This window comes from Balaenoptera borealis (genome assembly GCF_965194805.1).
Source record: "Balaenoptera borealis genome assembly, chromosome: 3".
NCBI classification, from domain to species: Eukaryota; Metazoa; Chordata; class Mammalia; order Artiodactyla; family Balaenopteridae; genus Balaenoptera; species Balaenoptera borealis.
In genome coordinates this window covers 147,393,498-147,398,793 of record NC_138866.1, presented here as the reverse complement: position 1 = coordinate 147,398,793, position 5,296 = coordinate 147,393,498, and the positions used below count along the sequence as shown (strand labels likewise).

Sequence of the window (5,296 nt, the reverse complement as noted above, 5' to 3'; positions counted from 1 at the left end):
GAGGCCAGTTCCAAGGACATATTTTCTGTTTAATTAAGTGAGGGGAGACTTTGGGAGAACACGGCACCTTGCAGTACCTCCCGTGACACAGTGGAAAATTCACTGATCTGGAGCTGGAAGTCCTGCTCTGTTCTGGGCAAAACGACTCACTTCTTCATTCTGCGCATGGGGTTACTATGCATGTTGTCCCAGTCAGCTCAGACTGCTGTAACAAATTACCCCAGACTGGCGGCTGAAACAGATAACGTTTACTTCTTACAATTCTGGAGGCTGGGAGTCCAAGAACAAGGCGCTGGCTGATTCCATGTCTGGTGAGAGCCCTTTTCCAGGTTACAGACAACTGGCTTCTCCTTGTAAACTTACGTGGTGGAAAGAAATCCAGAAACACCCTCATGCAGTTCTTACTGGGAGTCACAGTGAGCTGTCCTTAGTATCGGGAGAGACTGTCCCCTCCTGGTGGCAAAAGCAGTAAGAAAGTTGATGGTGAATGAACTTAATGAGCTTAAGGGCTACAGACACACCAGCATTCACAAAGAAGCCTGTCTGTGGTGCTGGGCAAGGACTCCTGTGGGGACTGTCCCTCTGCACATGTGTTACTTCCTACTTCAGCTCATCTCTTGCCAACCTCCTTCTACAATTCTCCCAAACTGGCTGTCATAAACTCCACCACCCTCCTTAGTGCTCCCGACTATTCATCCCCCTCACTCTCTGCCTCCCACTCGTCAGAGGAAAAAGAGGCCACCAGGCAGCAACCATCACGGCTCCCTCCTCCCCAGGAAAGAAGATGGAGGTTCTCCTGTCTGCCGTCTGGGGCTTGGACCCCTCAGGGTCTGTGGTCTCAGCCACCTCTCGCCTTTACCCTCCTCTCTCACTAGCATATTCAGCCTCACCTCAGCATTGAAATTTGCCAAAGGGACTTCCCTGGTGGTCCAGTGGTTAAGATTCCACGCTTCCAACGCAGGGACCGCAGGTTTGATCCCTGGTTGGGGAACTAAGATCCCGCATGCTGCGTGGCCAAAAAAAAAATTTTTTTTTTTTTGTCAAAGATTGGGAATTCCCTAGCGGTCCAGTGGTTAGGACTCCTCACTCTCACTGCTGAGGGGCTTGGTTTCAATCTCTGGTCAGGGAACTAAAATCTCGCAAGCCTCGCAGCGCAGCCAAATAAATAAATAAATAAATTTGCCAAAGGTAGTCCCAGCTTACCAACCGACCAAACAACCAATCTAAAACCCAAATTCTCAAAGGCCTCCTTCCACCTTGGCTCTCCCTTCTGCTTCCTTCTTCTTTTCTGTTCTTCTTTTTTAAATCTTTTTTAAAATTTTTAAATTTTTTCCTTTTTTTTTGTATTTTTTATTCTTTTTTTCTGCTTCCTTCTTTTTTTTGGGCAGAAAACATAACTTTATTAATGATAATGTTGCTTAAGCTAAAAAGAAAACTATCTGAAAATATTTTACCAAATAATCATATAATTTTCCTTTTTAGTTGGTTGTGGGTAAAATTTTATAACTAACATTATAACACAAAGCACCCTTGTTGCTAGTTTGCCTTGTTTTACAACAATTTTATGCTAATTTATATATTGATACAATACTAATAACTAATAAAATATAATAAGTATTATGGCAAGATTATTGATTCTGAAATACTAGAAAGCTTCATATGATGAAATATCTTAGGTATTATCACTGAATTTTTAAAAACAGGAAAATATTGCTTTTAAACTTTTAAAATCATGTTTATTTAGCTTATTTTAAAAATATATACATTCTAAAAATATATCATACCAAGAGTATCCGATAAGGACTTTTTTTACCTTCCAGTTCTGCCTACATTCCCAAAACGCATCCCTGACAACAATGATATCACTGGGCATAGGGGTAGGGGGTTGGGGGCAGCCTCTGAGACAGTCACTGAGGAGGGGCCACACCTCAGTGCGAGTCAAGTTACGGTTAGAACTTAGTCATAGAATAATATGTCTACCACAGGCATCTTTCCTTACATTTAAATTATTCTTCCATTTTTTCCCTAAAGCCTTTCTTTCCTCTATCTCTAGTTCCCGTATAAGCCCTCATCCTAAACACTCATTTATTTTGCTTTTTTTTCTCTCTTTTGTTCCACTGGTGTAACATAAGAGATTATGTTCCATAAACTATCTTCTGGAGAAGAAAAATCAAAACATGATCAAAGATAAGAATTTACCAAGTTTAAATTTTAGGACTCTAAAAACCTAAGTGGTTTAATCATCGGTTGCCCAAAAGCATTCTTTGTTTCTTTTCCAAGATGATGATGATTCTTCATACATTTCCTTTTTCCATATGGGCACCTTGGCTTTTAAAGTTATCACAGCTTCGAGGGATGCAGCCCTATGGGCTGAGGACACAGCAATGATAATGCTTGCTTCTGACGCTGGAACTAAGCCAAGTCGATGGAACACTGCTATGTGTTTGGCCAGTTCTGCCTAATGACACTACAAATTTTTCTGACTTCATTTTCTGCCATTGGTAGATATGCTTCATACTCTAAGCTAATGACTTTCTTCCCTTCGAAGTTATTCCTTGTAGTTCCTACAAATAGGGATATTGCACCACAGAGTGGAGAAATCACCAGCTGTGAGACTTCATCTACTGAAAGTTTCTCAGACGTGAATTTTATTATATCTTTAGATTTCTCTTCAACTTCATCTGTACCTTTCCCAGGTGGCTCAAAAGCACTATCCTCCACTAATGGGGGGATAATGACAATTTCATCTCCTGATTGAAGCAGGAGGAGCTGATCTCCAAACTTGACATATTCTTGACGAACAGCAAACATCACCTGATTTCTGACGTCAGCCAGTCCAGGATGGCGCGTTTCTATCTCATTCCACAGCTGCAATGCTTTTATTTCTTGTGGCACAGAAATTGTCTCTGAGCGAATTCCTGTTGTTTCAGCACTTTTTGCAAAATACAACACTTCCACCTGTGACTCAGAGCAAATCATTCTCTACGAAATAATCAGAGGTCTGCAAATAATCAAGGGTTCGCAAAAGCACAGACGGAGCACATTTCATCAAAGAATTCTTAGTTAAGTGCATTTCTTTTTAAATTGAAAACTTGTCTTCTTAGAAACGAACAATCTGAGAAGCAAGGGCAAAGATCGCGGGTGCCTTTAGAAACCAGCTCGTCTTCCAGGCTGTCACCTGGCACCGTGGCACCATCCCGCCAGGGAACCCCAGCCCGGTATCCCAGCGCGGAAGCCTAGGCGCCAGGTCAACGCAGCGTGCAGGCTGCTTCCTTCATCTTGAAAGAGAGGTCTACACTGGCTGACCCATTTTACTAGCTCCCAGCCTTTCCTCAACTCATCTGCTGAGTTCCTGCTTTCCCTGCTGCAGCCTCCTCACCATCCAGCAGAGCAATGGAGGAACGGCCCCTGCCAAGGTCATGGATGTCTCTGGACGGATAAATCCAGGGGACACGTCTCGGTGCTCCTTTCCTCATCCACTCTGTAACTTCCCCACTGCGGTCCATCCCCTGGCTATCTCACATTTTCTGTGACAGCCCTTCTGCGTCTCCTCTTACTCAGGGGCCCTCAGGTGTAGGTGCCCGTCAGGGTCTCATCTCCACTCCCTCCTCTTCTCCATCCTCACAGCACACTCTCTCCTTGAGCAATCTTTTCAGACCCATGGCTTCCACCACCATCTCTAGGCTGAGAACATTTAGGAGGAAGCAACATGTTGAAGAATGCAAAATAAGCATGTATGAACTGAGGCTACCACGTGAAGGAAGATAGTTGAGGGAGAAAGGAAAAACACCAGGTCCTTCCCCTATGACTGTGGGCAAATGAGCACACCACCCCAAGTCTTGGATTTCTCATTCACAGAACTGGGATAAGAATAGCACCTACTTCATAGGGTTGTTATGAGGCTTAAGTGGGATAATTCTAGAACAAGCACCCAGTGCCCGTACTTGTCAACATTATGACTCTGTTATTTGCAGGGGTAGAGAAGCAATGGAGAGAAGTGAGGTTAAACTGAGAAATGGTAGTTTGGATCCAGGTTTTGAAACATAGGAGGGCAGTGGACCGATGGGGTATATTTGCCAAGGGCATTCCTAGCCCAACAACGCAGATGCCATAGGGCTGAGAGCCCAGGAGCCGGCAGCTCCTTCTCAGGCCTTTTGCTCTCCTTCTTGCCATCTGGCTGACCTTGTAAGCACCTGACGTGGGTTCAGCAGGTGGCCGGCCACGATGCCCTACGTGCATGTCCCAGGCATTCCTGAGACAGTCTGCCCTGAAGTTGGGGGAGGTGCTGGTGGGTCAGAATGATAAACAGTTTAGAGCCGGGGAAGTAAAAGGTCACCTTTTGGGCTGTGTCCTGGGGGAAAGGACACTGTTACCAGGGGAACGAGTACTGGTCCTTAAGAAGTACGTTGAACCTGCCCTTAGCACTTGTCCAGTTGCCAGGTCCTGAACTTAAACACGAATGCTATTTGTCCAAGATACAGGATCCAAATGAGGACCCGTGGGCTAATTCAGCGTTGGCTGCAGCCAGCTTATACAGGCTCATGAGAACCAATCGTTAAACTTTCAGGAATTTTGTCAGCCAGTTATTAAACATAGCCACTATTAAAAATTAAGTTATGTAAACTTACAATTAAATAAAACATATTAAAAGACTCAAAACTCATCACTTCCTTTTTACTGTAGTATTTCTTCTCTTGAGGATATTTACAGTTATTGTATCTACCTGGTAAAAATACTATAAAATGGAAATACTATGCAACTGTGTTAAGTGATATTATGTTGGTAGTTAGACATTGGCCATGGTGGAAGTATCTACACCACAGAAATGCTACAAATCAACACACACACACACACACACACACATACACACACACACACACACACACACACACACACACACACCCTGGTTGTTAAAAACATTTACCAGCACCTCCCTGCATAAACTGATGTCTGAAATTTTTTTTATTTTTTGGCCACGTGGCTTGTGGGATCCCAGTTCCCAGACCAGGGATTGAAGCCGGGCCACGGCAGTGAAAGCTCGGAATCCTAACCACTAGGCCACCAGGGAACTCCCACTGAAATTTTGTCTTCAGCCACTTCTTTTTTTTTTGGCTGCGTTTGGTCTTCTCTCTAGTTGAGGAGAGTGGGTGCTACTCTCCGTTGCAGTGCACGTGCTTCTCACTGCAGTGGCTTCTCTTGTTGCGGAGCACGGGCTCTAGGCACGCGGGCTCAGTAGTCCTGGCACACGGGCCCTAGAGTGCGTGGGCTTCAGTAGTTGCAGCGCGTGGGCTTCAGT

General features: G+C 44.5%; 1 pseudogene across 1 annotated transcript; it reads right to left on the bottom strand.

Moving 5' to 3' along the window:
* Positions 1–464: 464 nt before the first annotated feature.
* LOC309626964 (molybdopterin synthase catalytic subunit pseudogene) lies at positions 465–4,861 on the bottom strand (annotated as a pseudogene). Its single transcript has one exon. The product of its transcript is annotated as a molybdopterin synthase catalytic subunit pseudogene (transcript).
* Between the last annotated feature and the right edge of the window lie 435 nt (positions 4,862–5,296).